Below are 9,329 nucleotides of genomic sequence, written 5' to 3' on the forward strand. Positions count from 1 at the left end.
GACCATGCCACTGTACTCTAACCTGGGTGACAGGGCCAGACTCTAACTCAAAAACAAACAAAAAAAGCCTTTTAAAAACTAAAAAAGTAAAAGCAGAGGTGCTTGGCAGTGGACTAGGACTAGGTGCCAGGGGACGTGACTCCAGGTCCAAAATGGCTCCAATTCTACCCAGCACCATCCAAACCTCTCTCCACCCTCCTTAGGCACTAAACTTTTTGAATTTCATTTCTTCCCTTGAGTTATGGGCCCTCCTGTGACCTATCAAAATTCTATTTATGCTTAAAAGACCCAGCAGCTCAAGTGACAAACAGAGGGACATAGGAAAAAAGAAAAATAGAAAAAAAAAAAAATCCAGTATGCTTCTCTATGAATCCACAGTACATAAGAACTCTTTTGGCTGCAAGGAACAGCAAACTTAACTCAAACCACCTTGAGCAGAAAAGAGAATTTCCTCGTAGATATAACTGAAATTCCAGCGGCAGCCTAGCTTCCATTTCAGCTAGATCCAGGGACTCAAATTATGCATTTCTTTGCAACACTAGCTCCATTCACAGACGGGCTTTCCCCTCATGGTGGCAAAGATGGCTGCCAACAGCTCCAAGCCAACATCTTACACTCTCAGCTCACTCAGCAGAAAAGAGAGAGCTGCTCTTCCCAGAAAAGTCCTGCTCATTGGCCAGAACTGGCTTAGCTGCTCACGTTCCCTGAATGAATCTCTAGGGCCAGCAGAATAGACTCCACTGATCACCTAGCTAATATGGATGATGTGAGTCCTTCCCAAACTCATAGAGTGCACATCAATACAGTGGCTCCCCAGAGGAAAGTTTATATGTTGTTTCCCAAAATGAGAATGGCTTCTAAACTGCAAAATTAACAAACAGCCACTATGTGCCAAACCCTTATCAGAATCAACTCTATCTTGCCTCCTCCAGCCCCATTCCTGGATGTCTACGCCAGCAGTGACTTCTGCATGCTTTGTGAATAAGCCAGCTCACACACATCTCAGTTTATAAGCATCCTGAACACCAGGGATCTGGTCCTCCAAAGCATGTGAGCCCCTCCCCACCACTTTGGCTGCCTAGCAAAGGGCCACTTTGCCTCTAGAACACATTTCTTCACGTTGGCTCCCTGGTTCCAGAGCTGAGTCACTGAGATCCCAGCCTGCCCGCGCCAACCGTGAAAGTGCTCGAAGTCACCGCCTGCTGAGCTAGCCTCCCGGCTCTGACATACTCTGGGACCTGGAGATGCTGGCTTGATAGCTGAGATAATTACGTTTCACCCTTCATTCCTTTATCAGCCATGCTGATGAGAAGGGATAAGCGCTCCAGTGGAAGAAAACACTCCTGCAGTATTTACTTGTGCTCTTTAGTGCCAGCCAGCTCCCCCTTCCCAGGGACAACTCCTGGAGATGGGCCTACATGCTGTTTTCTGGTGCCAGCCACCACTTGCTACTCTCTTGTCAAATGCCAGGCTGCACTTTCCTTACTGCATCCCCTGTGACTGTCAACTTCTCCAGGAGCTGCAGTGTCACTGCCTTTCAGATGACTTACACATGACAAGTAACTGTCTTTATTTTTTTTTATTTATTAATTTATTAATTTATTTATTTATTTATTTATTTATTTTGAGACAGAGTTTTTTGCTCTTGTTGCCCAGTCTGGAGTGCAATGGCACAATCCTGGCTCACTACAACCCCTGCCTCCCGAGTTCAAATGATTCTCTTGCCTCAGACTCCTGAGTAGCTGGGATTATAGGCATATGCCACCATACCCGGCTAATTTTATATTTTCAGTAAAGGGGGTTTCTCCATGTTGGTCAGGCTGGTCTCTAACTCTCGACCTCAGGTGATCCACCCACCTCGGCCTCCCAAAATGCTGGGATTTCAGGTGTGAGCCACCGTGCCTGGCTTTATTTATTTATTTATTTCTGAGACGGGGTTTTGCTCTTGTTGCCCAGGCTGGAGTGTAGTGGCATGATTCATTGCAACCTCTGCCTCCCAGGTTCAAGCAATTCTCTTGCCTCAGCCGCCCAAGTAGTTGGGACTACAGGCATGTGCCACCACACCCAGCTTATTTTTGTATTTTTAGTAAAGGCTGGGTTTCACCATATTGGCCAGGCTTGTCTCGAACTCCTGGCCTTGTGATCTGCCCACCTTGGCCTCGCAAAGTCCTGGGATTACAGGCGTAAGCCACTGCACCCAGCTGGGCAACTGTCTTTTTGACACCCATCTCCTGCCTCCTCTACAGATTCCATAAAGCAGAGGCCTTGCCCCTGTGTCCGAGCCTGCGAGCTCTCTGCAGAATGTTACACCACTGGGGGTCAAGATTCATAGCACTGGTTAGCTGGAAAAAGAGGGGCAGGGAAACACAGCAGGCAATTATGTCTCAGAAGCAGAGTCCTTGAGATCGATCCTCCATAAAAACTAACATTTATTTCATTTGTTCATTCAACAAACCTTTACCCAGGACCTGTCACTTCCTGGTGATGGATGCAGTAGACGTGGACATTCACAGCACAGACCAAGTCTCTGTCCTCATAGAACATACCTTGTAGAAGACATCTGACTTGTTTTTGATACGTGCTTTCTATTTCACAAGGCAGAGACATTATCTATATAATCCTAAGTGGCATAACCATCTCTAGTTTATAGACAAATGGCATCTCCAAAAGGCTAAATGAACTTCCCAAAGCCAAGGCGCAAACTTGGGTCTTCTAACTATTTTTTTTTTTAGACGGAGTTTCACTCTTGTTACCCAGGCTGGAGTACAATGGCGTGGTCTTGGCTCACCGCAACCTCTGCCTCCTGGGTTCAAGTAATTCTCTTGCCTCAGCCTCCAGAGTAGCTGGGACTACAGGCGTGTGCCACCAGGCCCAGCTAATTTTTTTTTTTGTATTTTTAGTAGAGATGGGGTTTTACCATGTTGACCAGGATGGTCTCCATCCCTTGACCTCCCGATCCACCCGCCTCAGCCTCCCAAAGTGCTGGGATTATAGGCGTGAGCCGGCGCACCAGGGCGGGTCTTCTAACTATTAACATCATGTTCTTTCTGGGACCTCCCCCAAAAGTAGGGAGGTGGCAAGGTACAGGATGGCATTAAAACAGACATTAAATCAACGCAGGCCTACACATGCATCATGGCTGGAGATAGAAGATTGAAAAAAAAACAAAGACTCAATCCCTGATCTAAAGAAACAGATAGTCTAAAAAGAAAGACATGTAGGCCGGGCATGGTGGCTCAAGCCTGTAATCCCAGCACTTTGGGAGGCTGAGGCGGGTGGATCACGAGGTCAAGAGATCGAGACCATCCTGGTCAACATGGTGAAACCCCGTCTCTACTAAAAATACAAAAAATTAGCTGGGCATGGTGGCGTGTGCCTGTAATCCCAGCTACTCAGGAGGCTGAGGCAGGAGAATTGCCTGAACCCAGGAGGCAGAGGTTGCGGTGAGCCGAGATCGCGCCATTGCACTCCAGCCTGGGTAACAAGAGCGAAACTCCGTCTCAAAAAAAAAAAAAGAAAGACATGTAACCAACTATTGTCTGTGGCAAGAATAAAGATAAAGTGATTAAATTCAAATAGGAAGACGTCTCTGGAAGAATGCACAAGAAATAATAATCATCTCTAGGTGAGAAAATTGGGTACCTAAGGAACAAGGGTAGGAAGGTCATTTTTTATGATTCAAATATTGTATATCTTGAATTATGTACCATTTGAATGTATTTCCCATTAAATAATACCTTGAAGATGGAATCAGCCAAATCCTGAACGTAGAAAATTCTACAGGATAAATTATCTGGTTTCTTCAACAAACAAGTAACTCAAGAAAGAGGGAGAAAGAGGAAATGTTATCGATTTTTAAAGATGTAGAAAATGTCAACCTTAATATATCTACCTTATTTGGATATTTTGATCCACATTTGAACAAACTAGCTATAAAAAGACATTTTGGGGCCAGGTATGGTGGCTCACACCTGTAATCCCAGCACTTTGGAAGGCCAAGGTGGGCAGATCACTCGAGGTCAGGAGTTTGAGACCAGCCTGGCCAATACAATGAAACCCAGTCTCTACTAAAAATACAAAAATTACTCAGGCGCGGTGGTACGCACCTGTAATCCCAGCTAATAGGGAGGCTGAGGGAGGAGAATTGCTTGAATCCCAGAGATAGAGGTTGCAGTGAGCCAAGATCACGCCACTGGTGGCACTCCAGCCTGAGTGACAGAGACTCCATCTCAAAAAAAATAAAAAGACATTTTGGGGACAAGGGAAATTGAACATGGACTATTTATTAGAGATCATTAAGGAATTGTCAGTTTTGTTATTGATCATGGTCTTTTGGTTATATTTTTTTAAAGTTCCTTATCTATTTGAGATATATACTGTTTACTGATAAAACAATGTGATGCCTCAGATTTGCATTTAAATATTTAGGAAAAAAAAATTAAGTGAATGAGGACAGGCATGGTGACTCACTCCTGTAGTCCCAGCACTTTGTGAGGCTGAGGCAGGTGGATCACTTGAGACCAGGAGTTCAAGACCAGCCTGGCCATCATGGTGGAAACCAGTCTCTACTAAAAATACAAAACTTAGCCAGGCGTGGTGGCCTGCACCTGTAATTCCAGCTACTTGTGAGACTGAGGCAGGAGAATTGTTTAAACCCGAGAGGCAGAGGTTGCAGTGAGCCAAGATTGCACCACTTCCCTCCAGCCTGGGCCACAGAGTGAGACTCTGTCTCAAAAATAAATAAATAAATAAATAAGTGAACAAATAAAAAATAAATGAAACAGGCCTGGCATAGTGGCTCACACCTGTAATCCCAGCACTTTGGGAGGCCAAAACGGGTCCTGAAGTCAGGAATTCGAGAACAGCCTGGGCAGCATGCTAAAACCCCACCTCTACTAAAAATACAAAAATCAGCCAGGTGTGGTGGTGTACACCTGTAAACCCAGCCACTTGGAAGGCTGAGGCAGGGGAATTGCTTGAACCTGGGAGGCAGAGATTGCAATGAGCCGAAATCGCACCATTGCATTCCAGCCTAGGCAACAGAGTGAGACTCCAGCTCAATAAATAAATAAATAAAAGAATAAATAAATAAAGGGGGGAAGAGGACTAACAAGATGGTCAAAAGGTTGATAATTTCTGAAGCTAAATGACCAGCATTCATTCTACTGTTCTCTCTACTCTTGTGGATGGTTGAAACTGCCATAATAAAAAGGTTAAACAAAAATTTAGAAATTAATTATTCCATCCACCTAGGAAAACTGAGAAGAAAAGCACCACAGAGGAGAGCTTGAACTGAGTCTGGAAGGATGATGAGGAATTTTCTAAGGGGCAAAGGGCATTCCTGGCTGAGGGGACCGCCTGAGCACAGACATGCCCATCTATCACAAACCTCTCTCTGGAAGAGCCAAAGGTATCTACACTTGACCTCAAACTCAAACTACAGCCACAAAAAAATGCTGTCTTGTTTGATTCCCCAAGTCTCTGGGATATCTAAACATGTATCAACATCAACTACACTGTTCCAAGTGACAAGAGAGAGTCTGGGGTTGACAGCTCTACTCAGAGGCCTAGGAGAGCCCCCAGAGTAGCCCTCGAGGATAGGAAAGCAATTCACCTCTTTCAGATGGGTTTTGCCTGGCAAACAGTTGAGAAGCCAGCTAAGTTATCTCTGGGACAGAGCCTACATCCCTCCTGAGTCATCCCAGACACCTGTGTTCCCCAGAAACACACACTGGCTTTCCCCACAGCACCTTACAAATTAATAACCTCAGTATCATGGGATCCAGCTTGATGCTGGTCTGACAGCCCCACTCAGAAGTACTGAAACCTCCACGTGAAGGAGGAAGTGGTCCTCCCCTTCTTCCTTCCAAATCCTCAGTGGCCAATGGCCCCAGCCTTAATCTCCTGCACTGTCCTCTGCCCAACTCCAGCTGTACATAGGAAGCTTCATGGCTAGGCAGCTGCTTCAGGATTTATCCAGTCCTAGGCCGGGCACAGTGGTTCACACCTGTAATCCTAGCACTTTGGGAGGCTGAGGTGGGAGGATGGCATAAGCTTAGGAGTTCGAGTGTTATTCAGTCCTGGCCTGGTTCAGATGGGTCCTGTGGGTTACTTACCTTAGATCTCAGCTGCAGGTACTCCTCTGAGCCATAGGGGACGCTCTTCAGGGAAGTGAGGTAGTCATAACTGATGACAGCTGTCTGTGAACCAAGGCAGTGGGGAAAAGCTTAGCACCTGGACATTAAATACTACTCCTCTGCCCAAAACTTGCAGTACAGGCTTCTGACACTGCTATGTCTTGGGGAGTGGCCAGTCCCACCCCTAAGATGCCCAGGCCCTAGATCTTATTCTAGCTAGCTTCTTTCTATCATTCAGGACTCTGTGCAAATGCCACCTCTGCAGCAGCCTACTCTAAAATTGCCCCTCTTACCAGAAACATTCAATTATTTATCATAACAAACCGCCATCCAACATTATCTTGCTCATTTATTTCTTTGTTCATGAACTGTCTCTTCCTAAAAGCTTAAATTCTGAGCTTTAGAAGCACAGGGGCTTGTCCCTCCTGTCCATCACTATACCCCAGCACCTTTTTACACTGCCAGCAACATGAATTGCTCAACCAAAGCTAGTTGAATGAATGCTGTTACATAAACTTAGCCCACTTCTCCATATCACAAATAAACATTATTTTATACGTATGTCTGCTCTAATAGCATAAGTCTTTTTTTTTTTTTTTTTTTTTTTTTTAGGCAGAGTCTCGCTCTTTTACCAAAGCTAGGGTGCACTGGCACAATCTCGAACTCACGGCGGCCTCCGCCTCCCAGGTTGAAGCAATTCTCCTGCCTCGGCCTCAGCTGGGATTACATGCGCACTCTACCACACCTGGCTACTCTTTGTACTTTTAGTAGAGATGGGATTTCGCCATGTTGGCCAGGCTAGTCTCCTGACCTCAGGTGATCCTCCCGCCTCGGCCTCCCAAAGTGCTGGGATTACAGGCGTGAGCCACGCACCTGGCCCTAATAGCATGTGTCTTGATTCTGTGTCCCTTTATCCAGAGTGAATCAGAAAATTCCAGTCTCCAAGATATCTTAGACATTGAGGCACCTTGGGAATTATCTACCCCAAACATTCCTTTATAGAATTGAATAACTGGGAGCCTAGAAGTTTGGGGATTTATAAAGTTGATATTAAGAGAGTTTCCTCTTTTGCACTCTACAAAGCTTTATTCTATTAGACGTATACTTGTTAAACACTAACCACAAGTAAGACCTAGTCATTGAGCAGTGTTCAAGGATGATCCAGACCAGAGCCCTGGCCTTTAAAAAATAAACAGCTTTGTGGCTGGTTTACACAGCACTGATTCATATTTTCCTCCCTCCTTTCCAACTATTCAAATATCTAAAATTCCATTTAAAACCTGCGTCTCGCTGGCCTGAAGGTAGTGAGTTATCTCAACTGATTGTTCACAATCAGTCACAGATCAAACTCCTTGCTCTACTCTTTCCCCCCTTCTCACAATGGCACTTGACTAGTCTACAGGCTGGGCATGGTGGCTCACACCTGTAATCCCAGCACTTTGGGAGGCCGAGGCAGGTGGATGACTTGAGGCCAGGAGTTTGAGACCAGCCTGGCTAATATGGTGAAACCCTATCTCTATTAAAAATATGGAAATTGGCCGGGCGCGGTGGCTCAAGCCTGTAATCCCAGCACTTTGGGAGGCTGAGACAGGTGGATCACGAGGTCAAGAGATCGAGTCCATCCTGGTCAACATGGTGAAACCCCGTCTCTACAAAAAATACAAAAAATTAGCTGGGCATGGTGGTGCGTGCCTGTAATGCCAGCTACTCAGGAGGCTGAGGCAGGAGAATTGCCTGAACCCAGGAGTTGGAGGTTGCGGTGAGCTGAGATCGCGCCATTGCACTCCAGCCTGGGTAACATGAGTGAAACTCCGTCTCAAAAAAAAAAAAAAAAAAATAAATATGGAAATTAGCCAGGTGTGCTCACTTGAACCCAGGAGGTGAAAGTTGCAGTGAGCTGAGACAAGATTGTGCCACTGCACTCCAGCCTGGGCAACAGAGCAAGACTCTGTCTCAAAAAAATAAATAAATATGTGCATATATATTTTATATATATGTACATCTATATCTATCTATCTATATATATGGATTTGAATGCATGGATTTGGATTTTTGGTTTTTTGTTTTTCCAGTAATATAAGCAATGGATTGTTTTTTGACCTACTCCTGTAGGCATTCCTCAATCATAGGGGTGTGTGCGTGTGTGTATGTGTGTATGTGTGTGTGTGTGTACGTACATACACACACACACACACAATTGGCTTGGCACAGTGGTTCACGCCCGTAATCCCAGCACTTTGGAGTTTGGGACCTTCCTAGGCAATATAGTAACACCCTATCTCTACAAAAAAATACAGAAATTGGCCAGGTATAGTGTCAGGCACCTGTGGTCCCAGCTACTCAAAAAGCTGAGGCGGAAGGATCTCTTGAGACCAGGAGGTGGAGGTTTCAGTAAGCTGATATCACACCACTGCACCCCAGCCTGGACAACAGAGCAAGACCCTGTCTCCAAAAAAATAAAAATTAAATATACACATATATGTATTTATTTATTTATTCATTCATTCTATATCTTAGGCACTGAGATATATACATAAAACCTGCTACCGCTAGGATACCAATCCTGACTCCCAAGCCACAGCACTCACTCCAGTGTCCAACCATAGTAGCATCTGAATCACCCATCTTGGCATAATGCATGGATTTAAATTGTTTTTTAACCTATTCATATAGGCATTCCTCAACCAGAAGCTACTTTTTTTCTTTTTTTTTTTTTAGAGACAGGGTCTCACTTTGTTGCCCAGGCTGGAGTGCAGTGGCTATTCACAGGCGCAAGCCCACTACGGATCAGCACGGGAGTTTTGACCTGCTCCATTTCTGACCTGGGCCGGCTCACCCCTCCTTAGGAAACCTGGTGGTCCCCCGCTCCCAAGAGGTCACCATATTGATGCTGAACTTAGTGCGGACACCCGATCAGCATAGCGCACTACAACCCAGAACTCCTGGACTCAAGAGATCCTCCACCTCAGCCTCCCAAGTAGCTGGGACTATACAGGCACGCGCCATTGTGCCCGGCAACACTGATATTAAGGAGATGGTGAGATGACAACCACAATGGACTGTTGTCCATTGTTGCATCTGACTGAATCTACATCAAGGGGAAGAAAGCATGAGCTCATCCTACAGCAGACAAAGGAGGAAAGCAAGCATGAGGCAAGTGGCCATCTACCCACCAATGGGACAGTTTTTTTT

The 9,329-nt window shown here is 45.4% G+C and overlaps 1 protein-coding gene and 1 long non-coding RNA gene across 3 annotated transcripts in view; one reads left to right on the forward strand and one right to left on the reverse strand.

Moving 5' to 3' along the window:
• ADCK1 (aarF domain containing kinase 1) overlaps positions 1-9,329 on the reverse strand; it is a 139,926-nt gene that overhangs the window by 110,873 nt on the left and 19,724 nt on the right. The window contains exon 2 of one of the 2 annotated variants that reach the window (XM_032287730.1): positions 6,117-6,200. The exons of the other annotated variant lie outside the window; for it this stretch is intronic. The gene's annotated coding sequence lies outside the window, so the exon portion shown is untranslated. The remainder of the gene's footprint in view (positions 1-6,116; positions 6,201-9,329) is intronic. 2 annotated transcript variants of the gene reach the window in all.
• LOC116557942 overlaps positions 7,273-9,329 on the forward strand; it is a 26,805-nt gene continuing 24,748 nt past the window's right edge. Inside the window, exon 1 of the long non-coding RNA XR_004271764.1 lies at positions 7,273-7,531. This is a non-coding gene — a long non-coding RNA (uncharacterized LOC116557942). The remainder of the gene's footprint in view (positions 7,532-9,329) is intronic.

Source organism: Sapajus apella, unplaced genomic scaffold (assembly GCF_009761245.1).
Source record: "Sapajus apella isolate SASKATOON/1434 unplaced genomic scaffold, GSC_monkey_1.0 scaffold20, whole genome shotgun sequence".
In the NCBI taxonomy this organism is placed as follows: domain Eukaryota; kingdom Metazoa; phylum Chordata; class Mammalia; order Primates; family Cebidae; genus Sapajus; species Sapajus apella.